The 20,232-nt window shown below is 51.8% G+C and overlaps 1 protein-coding gene across 1 annotated transcript in view; it reads right to left on the bottom strand.

The window, feature by feature from the left end:
• Nucleotides 1-11,203: 11,203 nt before the first annotated feature.
• Nucleotides 11,204-20,232, bottom strand: part of STK35 (serine/threonine kinase 35) — a 42,077-nt gene continuing 33,048 nt past the window's right edge. The window contains exon 4 of the mRNA XM_081256980.1: nucleotides 11,204-12,562. The gene's annotated coding sequence lies outside the window, so the exon portion shown is untranslated. The remainder of the gene's footprint in view (nucleotides 12,563-20,232) is intronic.

Raw genomic sequence — 20,232 nt, 5'->3', positions numbered from 1 at the left:
CAATTAATTCTAGTAGCTTTTTGTTAGATTCTATTGGGTTTTCTATATAAATGCCATGTGCTAATCAAGAGTTTTACTTCTTTCTAATCTCATGCTTTTTCTTTCTTTAGTTTTACTTCTTGCCTCTTTGCACTGGCTAGAAACTCCAGTATAGTGTTGAATGGTAAGAGTGGACATCCTTTCTTGTTCTGATCTTAGGGGGAAAGCATTCAGTCTTTTACCATTAAGTATGATGTTAGCAGTAGTTTTTTCATAAACGCCCAAGGAAGTACAAACTTGGAAGGGATTTAGACCTTGTTGGAAAATGTGTAGTTCAGTCACCAGATAGCAGAGAAATTTGATGATTTAGCCAGGCTGGAGCTGGTCTGGAATTCCTGAGCAAGCAATAGGCAACCCTCCAGTGTATACGTGTGGGGACAGCAGGCCTTTAGCCAACAGTGTCTCGGGCACTGGGAGAATGGGCATGTGCGGGGCAGGTGGACTTCAGGCTAACCGGACCACACACAGGTTTGCGGAGGGGACACTACTGTGTCTGTGAGACCCTCCAGGCCACAGGCAACTGCGTGCAGGCCACGAAGGGGCTGCGGTTTCAAGAGGGCTCTGGAAAGGTTATCACTGGGCCAAGGCTGCAAAGTTGCAGATGGGTCACATTCTGTTGCCCATGGCTGGGGTTGGAATCCACCGCAGACCTCCTGCTCTGAGCTGGAAATTGCAGGAAGCCTTTTCCTCCTGCCATGTCCTTCCAGAGTCTTCTACTGAGAGCTTAAATTCATGTTCACTTTAAAGAAGAAATGCGTAAAGGAACTCTGTTGCTAATCATACAGCACACATTGAAGGAGCATTTAGAACTGAGAGGCAATAATTAATACCTGACATAGGTGGGCAGAGCTCACTATTTTAACCACCCTCCAAAGCTGGCTGGGGAGGGTATGTGAGGGTCTGAAGAAAGGGTGGGGCAGAGAGAAAGTGTCAAAGAAACTGCCCTGGGAAGTGAGTCTGGGGCCCTGGGAGCAGAGAACTGGCTGGCCTCTGAGGTGAAGGCAACTGGCTCAGCTCTGCAGGCATCCACGGCTAACCATCTTTTGTTCCCAGATTACTGTCCATCTGATGACTTGGGAAAACAAAGGACGGCTTTTCTGTGCTGGAATTGGGTGACCTCATCCCCCAGAGTCCTGTCCACAGGCCTGGCTGCCTGTCCAGAACTATGGGACACAGACATGGACAGGCTGCATCCCACCAGAGACTGGGACCAGCCCCAAGTCTCTTAGCCCCTTAGATCCATCTTGCCTGGACCAAAGTTCTCAGGATATGTCCTCTGTGTGTCCCTTGCCTGACCTCACACCTCTGCCTAGCCGCCTTCATGACTGTCGGCTTGGTGCACAGTTGGGGGCATAGGAACATCCCTGTGATGAGGGAATCAGGTCTAGATGTATTTCATCTATGAATCTGCAGCGCCCAGCAGAGTGGGTGCTCAGTGAATGCTCAAGGCGGCAGGAAGAAAGCGAAGTTAGGTGTCGAGGAGCTCCGTGAGTCCATTGAAGAGATCACAGTGCTTTTATTCAGCGTTCAAAACACTTTATTTGTATTAGTTCATTGAACTCTCAGAATAATCTTGTGATGGTGTTTATCATCTTCTCCAACTTAGAGGTGAAGACAACGAAGCCCAGAGAGGTTAAATAAGTTGCCAAGGATCACACAGGAAGTGGCAGAGCTGGGACTCTAACCAGACACTGTATTTCAGACCCCACTCTCTTAATTGCCACAAAATACTGCCTCTTCACCCATCTCTTCTCTATCCTCAGCCCCAGAAGAGTGCTGACACATAGAGGCACTCGATACATATGTATTAACTAAATACTCAGCATTGGGTGGTTCCCCTGCTCGCACCACACAGGTGGCCACTGTCCCAGCTCTGAATAAGGCGCCCTGGATCTCTTCTGGCTTATTTGGTTATTTCCTTTCTTTTTGAGCCCAGGTCTGTAGCGCTGTTATTAATAATGGTAGTACCTAACATTTATTAGAAGGATCCATAGGCACACTCGCTACTTGCCTACCCAACACCCGGTCTCCCCTCAACCTTAGTGACAGGTCCACTGCCCCCTTGTGTCCCAGCCTCCTTGGCAGCAGATGTGACCCAGTGCTAAGGTCTAGCCAGTGAGAGGTAAGTGGAAGGGTGGTGTGGGACTTCAGCGAAGTCTCCATAAAAGGGGAGGCAAGCTCTCTTCCTCCCTCCCTCTTTGCTATCACCTGGGATAAGGAGAAAATGCCTGAAACTGCAACCAGCTTCCTGGACCGGGAGGCAACCTTAAAGGTGGAAGCCACTTGCTGAAGATGTTGGAGCAGGAAGCCAGAAGGAGACCCCTGATGACTTCATGTAATCAGCACCAGAGCCCTGGATTGCCACCTCACACTTCTTGTATGTGAGAGAGAAACTAACTTCCCTCTTGTTTCAGCTGCTGTTATTTGGGGTCTCCTGTTTAGGCAGCCATACCGAAGCCTCACAGACACAGGTGCAGTTATTATCTCCATTTTACATATGAGGAAACTGAGTCCTTGAAGAGGTAGAGCCAGTTGGTGTGAACCAGGCAGTCTCACGGCAAGGCGTGTGTGCGGCCCCGCTAACTACAGGAGCCTCCCGGCAGAGAGCGGCTGGGCTCTGCCAGCGTAGGAACCAGGAATGCGAGGGTTTTGGCAGTGGCCTTGGTCTGCTGGCTGGGGGAACTGCTCTCTGTGTTCTCACCACATTCGAGTTGTCTGAGCTGGGGCCCTACAGCACTTTGGCAGGGGACCCAGACCATGGTTATTAAATTCCTCATATTTTGATCTGCCCTCAAGGAACCAGTTGACCAAACAGAAGCAATTATTGGAGGCTTTTGCAAGAGGGAAGTGATTCCAGCCCCATGTGAAACCTGATGGACGGCTAAAGTCCCCTGACAGGGAATTAGGTTCTGAGAGCTGCAAAGATGATCTTGTTTAGCATCTCTCGGAGTGGGCCTCAAAGCGTTTTCCCAGAACACTAGTGTCAGGAGATGTTAATAGGCGTTCAGTGTGGAAGCACTGATGATCCAAGAAGCCTGAGAAATAGAACGCACTACAGCACTTCTCATAACCTTTACTGTACATTGGGACATGGAGGAGAGCTTTCCTTAACAGTATTTGAACTTTGAGCCTCCCTCCCTTTTTCTGAGACATTAAAGACATTAAAGAATGTCTTTCCTCTGTAAAAAGGATTATCAATATCATTTATGGCTAGTTTACTGCCTGTGAGGCACTATGCTATGGAATATACATGCACTATCATTAATACTCAGAAAAATCTACGAAGTTGGGTAATGGTATTATTGCCATCTCACAGGTGAGGAAACAGAGGCTCAGAGAGTCACAGGTCATGGTCACAGGGCTGTCAGCATAAAGCGGTAATCCCAGCCTCTGTCTGGCCCTGAGCCCACCATCCGACCCAGAGAGGAGAGACCTTGCCACAACCCGCGGCTGGTTGGAGGCAGTGCTGGATCTGGATTCAGGCTTCTTGACTCCTGTTCCAATTGTTTTTTCATACTTTTCTGCTTCTAAATTTATGAACATATGTCAGGTGGTGGGTGATGTCCATCTCCCTGCATTGTCCTTCCCTCCCCACACCCAGAGCTGTGGCCAAAAGGCCAGCTAGAGATGAAACAGAGCCTCTGGGCCTGGTTCTCCCCCCTCACCCTACACGACCTCTCATTCACCCCTGTGGACGTGACACATGACCCAGGGCCACATCCCTGAGCTGGACCCATCAGTTCCGGGCCATGCTGTCTACCACAGGCCCAGCTGTAGACTGCTCTGGATGTGTGGTTTTTACATTTTGAAATGGTTGATAAAAAATAATATTTTGTGATACTGTAGTGCCAGTCATATGAAATCCAAACGTCAGTGTCCACAACTAACGTCTGATGGGCTCACAGCCACACTCACCTGCTTGCATACTGTGTGTGGCTGCTCATGTGGGAAAACGGCAGAGCTGAGCGGCGGCAACAGGGGCCCGGGGCCCGCGAAGCCCCGGGAATTAGGATCTGAGAGCTAAAGTGCTTACTTTTTGGCCCTTGACAGAAAAAGTTGGCTGATCCTTGTTCCAGATGAAAGAAATTAAAGCCCAATAGTATCATCATCCACATCTGGTGATTCCTTCTCAAGTAGGTAGTTTCATTCCACTTCTCAGGGGTTGGCAGGAATGAAATGGACTGTGACTAAACCTCAGGAACGGAGAAGAGTTGCAGGACAGGCCAAGAGGGTGGGACGGGCTCAGGAGCCCGGGATTCATGTGATTGGGGCTGCCCCTACCCTGCAGGACCCTGAGCAAGTTCCTTCCACGGGGCCGTGTTCCTGCAAATATGATGTGCTCTCATCCATGTACTTCGTAAACATGTAGTGAATGCCTACTATGGGCCATATCGGGCACTGTTTAAGGATGTAGAGATTATTTATATACATTCACAGACATGCTTGTGTATGTATTATATACATGTATGTAACATAAAACTTTCTGCTAGTGGTTAATTGCCCTAAGGAAAAAGAAAGCATATTAAAGAGATAGAGACGGTGATGAGGTGTTTCTTTAAATAAGGGGGCCGGGAGAGCGCTCTCAAGTGCATGATCAGAGACCTAAATGAAGCAATGAAGTAATGCCTTCCAGGCAGCAGAAACAGCAAGTGCAAAGGCCCTGAGATGGAAATGTCCTGTGTGTGCTTAAAGGACAGCAGTAAGGCGGAGACGGCTAGAGGGTAGAGCCTGAAGGGCACTGGTAGCAAGAGGGTCTGGGGAGTTAGAGGAGGAAGATGCAGAAGGGCCTATAGGCCAAGGAGAGGGTCTGGGTGATCCCCTAAGTGCAGTGGAGCCTCAGCGGGTTTGGGCCATGACCTGTTCTGATGATTTAAAAGGAAATCTGTGTGGAGGCTGGATTGAGGGGTGGGTCTCAATGCCACAGGCCCTCCTTTGGTTCTCAGGGGGGATACAATGAGTCAAAGACCTCCTGGGAGGCAGGAAGATGCTGCAACTCTCCAAGTCGAAAGACTAACAAAGGCTGGGGTCCTGTGCCCACTGCAGTCTGTCAGGGCACTGCAGGCTGGGGGCCGCAGCACAGCCTGGAGAGGGCTGGAGGCCCGGGTCAGACAGCAGGTTGGACCAAGCACAGGTTGGATCAAGCCTCTGGCCTCACCTCGTCCAGCACGTTCCCACCACGCTCGCTCCACAGCCTGGGAACTTCCCTCTGTCTCAGGCTGGGCACACCATGGTGCACCTGTCTTCTCCGAGTCCTTCCTCCTCTGGATCTGGAGCTCCTGGCCCGCAGGGCCTACCTGGTTCACAAGCACTGAGTCAGTGGCTGGGAGCAGCTATCTATCCAATGACTGAGCCAGAGGCTGGAGTTGGAGGGACCTGTGGGAGCAGGGTGGGAGGGGACAGGCAGTGAGGGCCCGGATGTGTGCCCTCTCCTTCCATGGGAGAGGAGGACTCCAGATCCCTCCCTCCAGGGTCCGGGTGACGCACTCTCTCCGCGACAGAGCCTGGCCTCGAGAGACCCCGTGTCACAGTGATGCCCATGTTCCTCATCACCCGCGCCCAAACCCGACACACAGTGAGCCCCTCAAGGCCCCTCCATTTCTGATCCCGGCCCTAATTAACCCCACAGTGCCCAGGGCATGGGGAGAGAAGGAGATGCTCTGGAGTACCCACCACGCATGTGGCATGAAAACCTTCAGTCCTGCCAACCATCCTATGAAGGGGATATTTACTATTTTGCAGATGAGAAAATCAAGTCAGAAAGGCGATCTGCCTCAAGGCCAAGGAGCCAACAAAACAGCAGAGTTAGTGTGCGTTCTCTGAACTCTGCACCCCACGCCTGCTGGAGCGGTGACTGGATCTGAGTCTAAAGTAGCTATTTACTATTCTCCCTTACCCGCCATTAGCAGTATAGTGGTGAAGACATCTGTAACACCCACTAGGACGACCACAAAAGACAGTAACAAGTGTGGGCAAGGATGTGGAGAAAGTGAAACCCTCGCACATGGCTGGTGGGAATGTAAAATGGTGCACCCTCTTTGGAAAACAATTTGGCAGGTTCTCAGAAATTATGTTTCTTTACCATATGATGCAGTCAGTCTACTGCCAGCTATGTATGTGCTGAAGAGCATTAAAAACACAGGCCCACGTAAAAACCTGTACATGAATCTTCATATCAGCATTATTTGTAATAGCCAAAATAATGGAAAAAAATCCAAATGTCTATCAACTGATGAGTGGATACATAAAATGTGGTATTTCCACGCAATGGAATACTATTCAGCAATAAAAAGGAACTGAAGCACTGGTGTGTGCTAATGACGTGGATGAGCCTTGAAAACACTATGAAGTGAAAGAGGCCAGACACAAAAGGCCACACACTGTGTGATCCCATTTATATGGAATGTCCAGAACAGGCAAATCTATAGACACAAAAGGCAGATTAGTGGTTGCCTACGGCTGGGGGGGTGGGAGGAGAGTGCTTGGGAGGGGATGACTGCAAATAGGCATGGGTTTCTTTTTTGAGGCGATAAAAATGTTCTGGAATTAGACAGTGGTGATGGTTGCTCAACTCTGAATATGCTAAAAACCACTGTCGTGTACACTTCAAAAGGGTGAATTACCTCAGCAGTTATCAAAAAAAAAACAACAAATGTACTTGTGGGTTGTTCTCCTTGCTCCAGGCTACTGCCCAGGCTAAGCACAGAAGTACCCTTTGCCAGAAGCTTCATCTCCAGCAGCCACTGGACACCAAAGCCCGGGCCTGGAATGCAGCCTGTTCACTTTCAGATTGGGCAGGGAGCCCCGTCTTATCTTCTCCTCTAAACCTACATTCCAAAGTCCTGACTCTGTCCTCCTGCAGCTCTATTAGTCCTGGGCTCACCGTCTCCTCCGCAAGAGCCCAGGTGGTGGGTCCCATAACACACACCAAGCCTTTCCAGACTTTTAAGCTTTACTGAGGCAGTGCAGTGCCAGGAGTCAGGGTCTGGAGCTCAGCAGGCTCCGGGAGAATCCCAAACCTGTCTCTTTGGGAAAAGCAACCATTTGTTGAGAGCCTACTAAGTGCTGGGCCCAATACTAGGCTTTTATCGAGCCCTCAGCTGCTCTGAAGGTAGTTACCACCACCACCACTGTACACGGGTCCACGAGGAAAGGGACGTGCAGCCAGGCTGAACCGCCTCTCCCAGCCGGCATGCGGTATGTGGCTTTTCCTGGTGCACCAAGCACTCAGCAGTCTGGATTTCTCTGGGTTTTAGTTTGCTCCTCAGCAAAGGGGCACACACCACACCTACCACGCAGGCCAGCGAAGGTAACAGAAGCGCCTGACTTTTAATAAAAGCCAGTCCTCACTCCGTATGCAATGTGGTTTCTGCTGGCCAGGCGGAGGGAGATGGGCTATGTGCTCTGCCCTGCGCCCCTCCCACCACCCCCGGCCAATCACTGGTCCCCGGACACGGGTGCTACCCCCTCACCCACAGAGCTGTTTCGCCCAGCTCCTTTGAGAGCCTGTCTCCCAGCTGAGCTTTCCAAAAATGTCCCCTTCCCCTTGCTGCCATGGTTGGGAGACTCCTCTCATCTCTACATTAAAAATCCCTGAGGGCAGAACTTGCAGAAGCACAGAGCTGGGGCTGGAAGGGCCTTTGGATGTCTGGGGGGCTGGCAATGCTGGCTGGGCCCTGGGCCCCTGGGGAGAGCAGACCAGGCCTGGTGTGGCTTCCTGTCCCAGGTGTGGAGGGGGAGGACCACCCAAGGCCACCAGGCGTCTTCTCACCAAGCAGCTGAGCATCCTCTTCTGCCGCTCATGCAACCAGGACCCAAACAAGCTCCTCCAAACAGGAGGCGACAAAACCACAAAGCACTTCTTTTCAAATCACGTATGGCTTCTTTGACCCCATCAAATAACTTTATTCACACAAACGTCCCTTAATTTACAAAGCCTCAGTCATTCATACACATTAGGGGGATCCACAGTGTTCAAGGAACTTAAATATAATGTATCATACCAACCCAAGTAAACCAAGTACAAAAAATATTCATATATAAAGTTGTTCACACGTAGGTCCTAGATTACCAGCTTCTGTGCAAAAAAAGAAAATAAAGAAAATAGATTTACTAACTAGTCTTTGAAACTAACCTTGTGCCTGGGTTAAACCCTCCCTCACACCCAAGTCGGCCCCACACGAATATGAATCATTGCAGCAACATTCTCCCCTGCTCTGATGGAGAGGCGCCTGGTACACAAAAAGGTTTCTTTAAAATGTCCCTAAATGAACTCCCTTCCTCCTGTGGCCTCTCAGGGAAAAAGACGCAGGGGCCTCCTCCCCGTTACCCCCAGTCTAAGGACTCCTGGAGCTGCTGGCAGTGGACTCATCCCTCGGCTATGGATGCTGACATCGGCCAACCTCACGGCACATCCTGGTCTCCCGCCTCCCAGGGCATCTCTCCAGACAGGATCCCCGGCCATCTAAGCCTGGCAGGGCAGGATCAGAGACGGCCCGCGCTGTCCCGAAGGCTGTGCCTCAGCCCCAAGCCAGGGGCCTGGAGAGCGGAGCAGTGTAAGCTCAGATCTTCTCAGGTCACCAGGTCCTAGGAGACTCCAGCAGCTGGGCCCCCAGACAGGCCCAGGGTAGGGAAGGAGCAAGAACCCGAGCCCCACTTAGAGGCAGAGCCACCAGTGCCCCCAAGATGCGCAGGGAGGGAGCGGCACACGAGGAGCAAAGGTGGGCGGTGCACTTGGCGGGTAGGGCTGGGAGCCCGGGCGGCGGAGCAGTTAGGGGTGGAGGCCCAACTCCTACCTCTCCAAGCTTCCTAAGGCTGAAACCCAGACACCCACCCAAGTAAGATCTGTCTTCTAAAAAGGTAAACAGCCAACAGCAGGAAAAGAAAGATTCCCACAATGCCCGCTCTTTTCCTTTTCTTAGAACAAGACTCAAGCAAAAAAAAATTATCTTATTGCTCCACACACTGGTTTTCTAGGAGATGACTGATATGTTACGGAGCGAGATCCTGGAGGAAGAGAACGAGGGGCGGGAACGAGGCTGTGAGGAAGGTGGTGAGTGGCCTTAGCACCGCAGGGTCGGGGGCAGAGGGGGTGCAGGGCCTGTGCCCCGGCCCCCTGCCTTCATTCGCTCTGGGGTCACCACTGGCAGTGCCATAAAGGAGCCAGGCGCCGTCCAGAGGGTCAAATCTCCACCCAGCATGGGGCACGTTTCTCCTCCAGCTGTAAACACGGTATTTCTTAAGTAAACATTTAATACACTCCCTCAGAAAGGCAGCCATGGGGGCACGAACCACATGTGGGCGAGAGGAAAGAATTCCATTCTCTTGTCCCAGTGCGTCTGGGATGAGAGCGTGCTAAGGCCCCCGGTGCCCAGGAGGGCGTCAGATGGAGCTGGTCTCCAAGGAAGAGACGGCATCCTCCCGGCTGGAGGTAAGAGGCAGGACCTGCTGGGGAGGAGGTGGCCGAGAGTGCACCTGTCTGCAGCACAGCCCTGTCCTCAGCAGAAGCTGCTAGTGAGCGCCCTGTGGTGGCTGGGGGTCACGTGCCTGGCTGCAGCTCTTAGGAAAGGATGGGGCAAAGACCGGGCGTTCATCCTCCCACGAGGCTATCTGTGGGCGGGGGGTGAGAGTTTAAGTGGCAGATGAACACCGAAAGGGAGAAAGAAGCCTTGTACTGCCAACTGAGCCAGGCGGTCGGGCAGGGAGGGCAATGGAATAAGGCACTATGATCTGTCTTGCTGATTCCTCTCACTGAGGGGGATGGAGCTCAGATCCGTAGGGCTGAGGCCCAGATCCTCCCTCCAGAGGCTATCCTTTTCACAGATCCCAGGAGACAAGAATAACTGACTGCTATTTTAAGGGTTGGAAACTCCTAGAGCTTGGACAGGACTAACAAATTGGTGGCGCTGAGATGATGCTCCCCGGAGCGGCTGCCAGGCCCGAGACCCAGGTAAAAGGCAGGAAGAGACGACAAGGCTGACTCCAGTGGGAAGAGGTGAAGAGTGGCTAAGGGAGAGGACGGCTACCTGGGCCTAACCGAGGCTAGTCTGCCGACTGGGCAGAGCCAGCCTTGACTTCGGGCTGACTTCCACCTGGCTGCTGGGTATCCGAGGTGGATGAAGTGGAGAACAGGGGAGGGAGAAGAGAGACAGGCACTTGGGGCTAACAAGCTGGGCCTCAGGAGCTAGGGAAGGAGGTCCTGCCACCAAGGAAGGACGGGCTGGGAGTCCTGCAAGACAAGGGTATGTGGAGGCTGGCTACCCCGACCGAGGCTGCCCACCTCACCCGAAAGGTATGGCCACCTGTGACCTACAGCTCCAAGACCTTAGTCAGAGCTAAGAGAACTGGGGAGGGCGGAAGGGAAGGATAAGCAAAAAGTAAATAAATAACCTGTTAGGCTTGAACCCTCACTAGGACTTCAGAGTGTGGGATGCGGCCAGGGACAGGTGAGGGTGCCAAGTCCGGGGACTGTTTTTCCCACGTGCTCATGGACAGACAGACAGCTGTCCCCAAGGGAAGGCGGGGAGGTGGGGCAGAGAAGGGGTGTACACTGCAGTTAGGGGATGTGCTCTCCCAGCTGCAGCTCAGAGTAGACTCTAGGTTGTCTGAGAAGTCAGAGGGAAGAGACAAGAGACAGGTGATGACAAAGAATTTCGGCTGAGGGAGGGGCCTGGTCACCTCCTGCTGCCCTGCTGGATCCTGGTAACCACAGACGGCCATGTGCCCAGGAGGAGGAAGAGGACTTGAGAAAAGGCGGAAAGAATGTGAGCAAACATATTGCTGAGTTTGCAAGCCTGGGCTGATGCTGTGCTGGTCTCTCCTAAGCTCCCAGGGCCGACGGGCTGCGGCTCTGGGGGGAAGCCCTCCTTGGTCACATACAAACTTAAATGCCCTCCAACATCTCTCCTATCCATCCTATGCTGGTTTAGAGAAAACAAACAAAAACAACTAAACACAAAAGAAGAATTCCTTTTCCCTTCCTTGCTTTGCTGTAATGGGGTGAGGAGCCAGGTGAGGGGCAACAGGGACAGCTCTCCTTCTCCTGGCAAGGGGAGAGGACACCCCACTTCACAAGCCCAGGAGTAGGGAGTTTGCGAGTCGTTGGAGAAAGGAAGAAAGGCTACAGACAGACACTGGAGGTGGGGTCACAGGGTCACAGCCAACAAGCCCAGGAGTAGGGAGTTTGCGAGTCGTTGGAGAAAGGAAGAAAGGCTACAGACAGACACTGGAGGTGGGGTCACAGGGTCACAGCCAACAAGCCCACAGGCACCTAATGGCCATGGTCCACCCCGTCAGCCAGGTCCATCCTTTCCCATCAGACACATTTATACTGAGGGTAGCCCCTAACAGTAAGTCCCTGCAGTGAGGGAGATGATGGTCGACACTGTCACCATATGTGACACCACGGGGCCGGCACACAGGGCACACCCCTCGCTGTGAGATGACAATGGCAGCCGGTTTAGGACACCCTGTTCCTATGGCAATGGTCACAACTGGGTCCTGGGGACTCAGGCAGTGTCTGACGACCTGGACATCTAGTGGGTACATCTGGGAAGACGACGATCCAGGAGGCAGGAGGTGATGGGTGCTGAGCTCACAGGAGTGACAGATGCCCGCTGAAGACCCACCTGTGTCCCAGGCAGAGGTTTGGCACACAGTTTTCTCTGGGAATCATCCTCTGGGAGGAAGATCACTAACAGAAAGGTAGGCTTGCAGAGCTGGGGTGGGCTGGCCGTTCAAACGCCAGGCAGTACGAGATGATCACCCTGTCCCTTCCCCCCTCAGAACTCCTGGTTTTAAAGGGCAGTAGAGGGAATGGATTCCCTCTGTAAGTCCTGGTGTGGCCCTGGGCTTCCAACTGCTTAAAGAGGACAAACCCAAAATACAGATCTTCTTTCTCGAGTTCTCCTGGCCAAGCCCTGGTCCTCCCCTTCCAGGTGGTTCTTGGCCTCTGATCATCTCCAAGGCCCAAGGGCCAGCCAGCAGCAGGCCACCAGGGAGTCCAGCAGTTCCTGCACCTGGTGGGGAGGCAGCACAGAGGCCTCCTTCTGGCTTCATGCCCCCCACTCCAGGAGAAATCCCCAAATTCTCCATGGAGGGGCAGGCCTTCTCTGGGGAAGTGAGGTGTTATAAGCAGAACTAAGAGATGGGTAAAAGAAAGAAGACAGGAAAAATAAAGGACAAAAACAAAATAGCTCCCTAACCCCTTATAAAAATGAAATTTATACATATGCTTTGTCCATATTGAGTTTCTTTAAAGAAATGGATGCCTGTCCACAGCATAGCTTCCTGTTCTTCTGAAGTCTTAATCGTTTAAATTTTTTTTTAAAAAGTGGGGGGGAAAGGAAGACAAAAAATAAAAAAATAAAAAAGTTAAGCAAAACTAAAAGGAGGGGGAAAACCCAAACAAGCTTCACATTGCTGGAGATCCAGCTGTTGGGAGATCGCCAACCGGCCAAGCCACCGCCTGTACCCTCTGCCGTCCTCTGTGCGAGACATGATGAGACTGTGGGTCCCGAGAATCAACCTGAAAGACAGAAGGCAGGGAGAATGGACGTGGGTCAGTGGGCATGGGGCACCTCCAAGCTCCAGAGCCCCCACTTGGTGCCAGCACCCAACCCTGATGAACTCCAGAGCCGTGCCGTGCTGGGAGCCAGGGGAGCTGGGTCCTAAGCGCTCTCTATGGAGTGAATCCAGCCTCACTACAACCACCACGCCGTGGACACGTTATCCCCCTTTTCAGATAAACTGTGGTGCGGCTTAAGCACCATGCCCCAAGTCACATCACTGGAGGGGCAGACTCCGGCTGGAAACCCAGGCACGCTGGCCCCAGCTACAAATCCGGGCATAAACCCCACCCCTCTGTCCTGGCTTCCCCACACTGTTAGGAGACAGATGCCCCAGGACCCAAGCGTTCTGTCCCCACAGCCTTGGCAGCCCGAGTTCCCTCACCGCCCCCCCCCCCACCCTCTGTGATCAGTCATGCTGCACTGGAAGTTCACAGCAACCCTCTTACCCCATTTCAGAGACAAGAAAAATGAGGCTCAGGCCTCTGAGAACCTGCACCAGGCTACCCACCCAGGTCACAGAGGGGCCAGAGTCCCACAGGCAGGGGTAGTGTTGGTCTCCGAGCCGCCCGCCGGGCCCCAGGCTGCAGGACACTGCCGTGCTTAGGAAGGAGGCTGTAGCCAGAACTGTGGTCCAGTCCACAGTCTCTGCCACTGGACTGTGGGCAAATTTGAGTCCTCTGGTTCTTTGGTCTTGTCACCTGTACCACATCACAGGTTATTACAAGGACCAAAGGAACTAATACATGGAAAACTTACAACAGTGCCTGGCTGCATTGTTATTAGCTGTTATTTGGGAATGGCCTTGGTGCCAGGCCTCAGAATGAGACCAGCGGCCAGCCTTTCAGGGACCTGTTCTAATGGAGGCCTAGAATATAAGAACCCGCAGAGATTAGCCCTGGGCCAGCCCCAACCCTGCCCAGCCCAACTTTCCCAGTCTGAACCTGATTAGAACTAAGTATAGCCCTAATACTGGGCAGGCGGGCCACCCAGGGCAGCAATGCTCCGTGGCGACCCATGGTCTCTTCAGAGTTTCCAAGTGCCCACTCTCACCCTGAATGACTGAATCAGACAGTCTTACTCAGTGTGTGTGAAATGCCCCCACTGGCTTCAAGGCTCAGTAAGCTCGCTGCAGCCTGACAGGTATGCCCTCCCAGCCCTGCGTCCTCCCCACCACTGCCTGCCGCCTGTACAGTCATATCACACTGGCCTGTCATCCTCAGGTCCCAGGGAGATGCCTGGCTAGTCCTCACGAGAAGCAGCAGGGTACTGCGATGTTGGACAGTTTTACTTCTCCCGGTCAGCCTTCGTTTCCTCCTCTGAGAAGTGGGGCTCGTTTTCGAGGTTTGAGTGGAATACCGACTGTCAAGTACCTGGCCCACGGCAGGACCCAACTCCTCGACACCCCATCCTCTCCCAGCCGTTTGTCCCCAACCAGAAATTATGAATGTGTCAGGCTTAACAGGCCGCGGTCCTCAGCCAGTGAACCATCCAAACTGCTTCCAGCCGGGCGAAGGTGCCACGGCAAGGACACGCGCTCCACTGGGGGAGTATGACAAAGCCTTCTAGAAAGCAATTTGGCAACGTTTTCAGAGCTTCAAATGTATTTAGACCCTATAATTCCACTCTGGAAATCTAGTCTAACTGATTATCCTAAATAGGAAAAGGACTTTATGAATAAAGATGTCCACTGAAGTAGTATTTAAATTGAGGTAATAACCGCAAATCCAAAGACGAGAGATTGAAGCAAATGACCTATCTACTCCAAGATACATTACAGAGGAAATGAGAAGGCTGTGTGGCATTTTGAACAACAGTATGGCAGAAGCATTTCCACGGGTTAAGTGGAAAAGAGCAGGCTATGAAGTTCTGTGACATATGACCATAACTACGTAAAAAATAAAAACCTCCAAGTATAGGAAATCTGGCAAGAAAATACATCAAAATGTTGTACTTGTCATGGGTGGATTTTCCTCTTCCTCCACTCTCCTTCTGTATTTTTAATACTGAGTACACATCATACTGTCACACTTCACTTTTTAATGGGAAAAAAAAGTGTACTTTAATGAATAAAGAAAGCTGGCAGCCCCATGAGAAAGGTCCCTGGAGTAGCGAGGGGTCCCAGAGACCAGACCCAGGCTCTTCTTTGGGCTCTTCCATACACAGTGGACAGTGGAGAATCTTCCACACCTGTCAAACGAGAGGCTAGACTGTGTGATTCCTTCCTCCACTGCACAGGTGAGGGGTGACTCAGGGTCCATGCGTGGAATCAAGTGGGGATGGATGATAAAGGCACTGGAAAAGTATCTGGTCAAAGTATTTGATTCCAGGCCCAGCCTTTTATTCTACTACTTCTGTTTCCCTGCCTGCTAATTCCCCTCAACAAACATCCACTGGTGGGTCTTATATGCCAGTTTTGACTTGGAAAAATACAATCATCATGAGCACATCCTGTGATGGTCCAGCAGCCACCTCAAACCTAGCTTTATTCAGCAGGCCTAAGGGCCTTCTCCCTGTTGCTTTCAGTAGATGAAAGCAGAGCAACCAGAAGATTGGGGAGGGAGGGCTTGGGGGAACCTCACCATCTAAGATGCTAAGTCCTTGTGAGATACAAGAAAGGCCAGGGAAGTTGTATGGTCATGTGTGATTTGCTAAGATAATCTTTGGAACCAGTTATGAGCTGTTTAACGCGGCTTTCCTACCTCCCCTGGTTGGACCCAAGCTGAGGACAACCTCAAACGGATGACCATCACAGCAGGAAGGTGACGCATGGCAGCAGAAAAGCAGTGTCGGCAGGGAGGCAGAAGTCTCTTTACATAATAAACTAGCAGAACAGACTGTGCCTGCAAAAGGTCACACCAAGCACCCAGCACTGCGAGAGAGCCTGACACCAGCGTCATGACCGCTCTAACCCAGGCTCCCCTGCCAGGAAGTGGCTGACATTTCCCACAGGCTCCTCCACACTCCCTCCCTCCAGCTTTGGCACTGGCTCTGGCCCTCCTGGTAGGACGCCTCAGGACAGTCCACAGGTTTGCCTCCTTCTGCCCAGTGGGCAGGGACAAGAGAAATAGGGCTCTTTCTTCCACAGAGAGAAGCCTGGCTTTGCATTCCTTTCCCATCTTCCATTAGAGAAGGTGCACCTTCCCCCAAGGAGCCAATAGCTGCGACCTCCCTGGAAAGTGGGGGTTGGGGCGGGGTGGGCAGGCTGGGGCTTTCTACAGCCCCAGGTAGGAAGGGCTCAGACCACGTGGTTCTGGGGTAAAGCAGCAGCAGGCCCTCCCAGGCACCTGCTGGAGCAATGAATGGTTTGAGTCCCAGCCCAGTGGGCCCTTGCCCTTCGTCCTAGTAGATGCCACACCTCCACTCCGACTGCCTGGGCTGTGGCTCGACTGCCTGATTGCCGGCTTCAGCCAGGACTTGCCATGTCCCTTTCAGTTGGAACGCTCACTTCCGACCACAGAGCCCTCCTAGAGGGTAAAGCCACCCCTCTGAGCACAATGAAGAACAGTGATGTGGTTAACCTGCAGGTGACGCCTGTAGTGCACTCCCATCTCTCACCTGCCTGACAAGCTCATCCAGTGAGGAGTTAACAAGTGAACAGGCCCAGAGATGGAGCCACTTGCCCCACACCAGAGCAGCAGGACTGGCACTCAGCCGCATCTTCTCCAGCCTCACTGCCCACAGCCTTTCTACTACGAGCCTCCTTTTAGTGATTCCAGAGCCAGCTCCGCCAGTGGCTCTAACAGCCTGCATTTGAGATGGTCTCCTGGGGGAAAGGTGTCCAGGAAGGTGCTGGCAAATGCTTCCCTTTCTTATTTCAGCTCTCGGACTAAGTTCCCTCAGTACATCCGAGCTCCTTATTTCTCTGTGATGATCGTTAACAGCAATCACTTACTCAGCATTGAATATGTGCAGGCATGTTCTACAACGGATAAAGGTAGGACACTTTTATATGTAACAACTTGGTAAGGCTGTGTAGGAGGGCTGACAGCCTTACCAAGTTGTTACATATAAAAGTGTCCTACCTTTATCCATTGTCTCCCAGTGAGCCATGCCCTGCCGCTTGCAGCCACGAGAGCGTGTGTCCCCGCTGTGCTGCGTGGGCTGCAGGTTGGGCTCAGCTGACACACATAGAGCCCACCTCCTCTTGGTGACATTCGTCCACTTTAAGGGAGACTCAGGTTCTGCTTGAAAGCCTGTAGAAGAGGGACCTCACCATCCTGCTGTTCTGTTTGGAAGGGCCCTGGTGCAGGAGCTGGAGTCGCCCTCCCACCCTAACCCCCCATCACAGCGCCCAGGCCTCCTTTGCCTGGGGAGCCCGCATAGCACCCCTGTGCTGCCTTCTGGTTAGAGGGTTTCCTCAATCGAGAAGGAGCCTACAAAGCTCATCTTGATTCTCAGTACTCCTTGGGTCCTGAGAATCTGAATGTTGAGGATATTCCCCCAGAAAAATTCATGTGACTTACACACACCGAGATGCTTCCTGTGCCTTCAAGGGGATTGCTGTGTGTGCATCCTTGGAGTTAGAAGGACCCTGGGTTAAGGACCCCTGGTCCCAAGCCCCTCAGCACATGAAGAAACCAGGTCCCCAGAGAAGAGTGGGGAGAGCTCGATGAGACTGGAAGCCAGCTTTCCCACCTGTACTCTCAACACTGGGCGGGTCAGTGACTCTTTTAAAAAAAAAAAAATCTATCTATCTATCTATTTATTTATTTATTTTTTGGCTGCGTTGGGTCTTCGTTGCTGTGCGCAGGCTTTCTCTAGTTGCGGCGAGCGGGGGCTACTCTTCATTGTGGTGCGCAGGCTTCTCATTGCAGTGGCTTCTCTTGTTGAGGAGCACAGGCTCTAGGCGCACGGGCTTCAGTAGTTGTGGCGCGCAGGCTCAGTAGTTATGGGCTGTGTCACGGCCCCAAGTGTTTTACATCTACTGCCTCATCTCACTCAACCACCCTACTAGGTAGGAGCTGCTGTTGGCCCAGTTCTAGAGACGAGGAAATTAAAGTTCAGAGACAAGATGTGCATGACTAGTAAGTGGTAGAGAAAAGGGTTGAACCTAGGTCTGACTCACTCCAAAGCTCCTGCTTTTAACATGTAACTTTGTAATGTAAAATCCCTTCCTAGAGAGACAAAAAGAGCTTAAGTGGAGTTTAAAATCCATTTAATCCCTTCACCTATAAACAGATTCCCTCAGAAAAGGCTTGGCTGAGGTACCTCTGCATGGGTCTGGGGTCCAGAGCACAAAGGGGGATGCGGTGCCAACCAGGTGGTGAATAGCCTTCTGGCAAGTTCCTCTGCCAGCCAAGCAGTTGTCCCTTCTGTCCAAGGAGACTGAGGAACCAAACTGCTCCCATTAAGGCCATCAGCAGGTCGGAGAACAGAAGCTGGGGAAAGCTGAGGTGGGAGCAGGCAGCCATGGGGCTGGGGACCCAGTGGGCTCCCACGGCCAACTCCCACGGCCAACTCCCTCCCCTAGTCTTCAGCTCGCAGACTGGGAATGGCTGGGTGAACAAAAGATTACCCTTTATTCTAAAAGTATGGCCTTCCTACCTTGGTCAAAATGTCATTTCTTTGATGGTATGACGATGAAAGTATATGGGAGTGGTTTAAAAAACTCCATCTCCTACCCCCACTCCCTGGCTTTTAAATTGTACTGTCCTTCAAAATGTGTAAGTTTGGCAACCACAGGATTTAAAAATCTCTGGGAGCCACAGCTAAGCTTTATTTTATTTTTATTTTTTTAAAGTTATTTATTTTTGGCTGCATTGGGGCTTCATTGCTGTGCGCAGGCTTCCTCTAGTTGTGGTGAGCGGGGGCTACTCTTTGTTGCAGTGCAAGGGCTTTTCATTGCAGTGGCTTCTCTTGTTGTGGAGCACAGGCTCTAGGTGCGTGGGCTTCAGTAGTGGTGGCACGCGGGCTCAGTAGTTGTGGCTCGTGGGCTCTAGAGCGCAGGCTCAGTAGTTGTGGCACATGGGCTTAGTTGCTCCACGGCATGTGAGATCTTCCCGGACCAGGGCTCGAACCCGTGTCCCCTGCATTGGCAGGAAGATTCTTAACCACTGCGCCACCAGGGAAATCCCACAGCTAAGCTTTAACTCTGCACCTTTACTCCAGTGCTCTATGAGGGAAGCAGCGCAGGCTGTGGTGAACAGTCCTGGGTTCAAATTTGAGCTCTGCCACTCACTAGCAGTTTACATTATCCGAGCCTCCTTTTCCTTCCTAGCAGATGGGGATGCTGCTATTTCCGCTCTGGGGCCAGCTGTAAGGAGTGAGGATCCCCAGCAGTGGGGCAGTCAGGCAGCTCTACCTTGTTTTTAGTTATGTTGATGGTCTTTTTGGTTTCTAGGGGGTCACACACTCAACTATGTATAACTTATCCGGAGTCAAAGTTTAATTCAGGAACTTTCTCTCCTGTGTTTTCAAAATGGGAGATTTAAGAATGAGGACAGTGAAGGTGATGGTGGAGGGGGAAGGGTAGCTCTCCACTGCCACACCTTTACCATAATGCCCCAAGGACAGCCAGATGGTAGCAAAAGTATCCTCAGCACCTTTCGACCTGCTCAGGCCTAAAGGTGGATTTTTTTTTTTTTTTGATGTGGACCAGTTTTAAAATCCTTATTGAATTTGTTACAGTATCACTTCTGTTTTATGTTTTGGTTTTTTGGCCGCGAGGCATGTGAGACATTGGAAGGCGAAGTCTTAACCACTGGACCGCCAGGGAAGTCCCCTAAAGGTGGAGTTTTGAAGTCCAGGGACCTAGAAATCAGAAATACCACCTGGCTGTTTAGGAGGACCAATTTTCTGTGGCTTTGCACAAAAGTGTCACAGCTACTCGTTCAAAGGGCAGGCCAGTTCCCCAGGTGACCACTGGTGCTCCTCAGGAGGGCTCCTGCAGCAGCCTGCAGGCTTCAGGGTGGCACTCGAGTTTGTGCTCTGTGCTAGGGTAAGCAGGAACGCTGAGCAAGAGTCCTCACAATACTCTCTTTACTTTACACAGATACATCTATCCATTAAAAAGGCACTCCCCACGGATGAGGAATTTTAGTCTCAGAAGTTACTTAGCAAGTTGCAAAAGGTTAAATGGGTAGTAAATGGTTAACTGGGATTCAAATCTAAAGTCTAGTTTTCTCTGTTCCTCTCTGCCTCTCACCTATTTAACAGGAAAGAAAGTCATCTGACTGGCATACTCAAGTCGTGGTTTACTGGGTGGGAAGCCAAGAACTCACCCTTACCTAAGCTCCCCTAACATCCAGCCTGGTCTTATCACTGTAGTTAATGATGCCTGTGATAAACGAGACACTATGCAAGGCCTGATATGCAAAGCCTCCTTTGTCCAGGCAAAGGACCATGTAGGAATTATCCCCATTTTACAGATGAGCAAACTGAGGCTCAGGTTATTTATTTTCAGCGTATCATGCTGGAGAAGCCCAGAGGCAAGGTAATCTCAGGGTCACAGAGGGCAGGCCTCTCCTTCTAAGCAAGATTAGCTTCAAAATGAGTCATTTTTCATTTGTTTCGTACACCAGACAGCTGGCTTTTCATACTCAGATATCAACATACCACCCTGGGGGGATCAGCGGCTCCGGCACTACTGTCTGCTCTCATCTGTCAGAGGGACTGAGGCCAGGGAGCC

This window comes from Mesoplodon bidens, assembly GCF_964165515.1.
Source record: "Mesoplodon bidens genome assembly, chromosome: 15".
NCBI classification, from domain to species: Eukaryota; Metazoa; Chordata; class Mammalia; order Artiodactyla; family Ziphiidae; genus Mesoplodon; species Mesoplodon bidens.
Note: the sequence above shows the minus strand (reverse complement) of the source record. Positions and strands in the feature narration are given on the sequence as shown.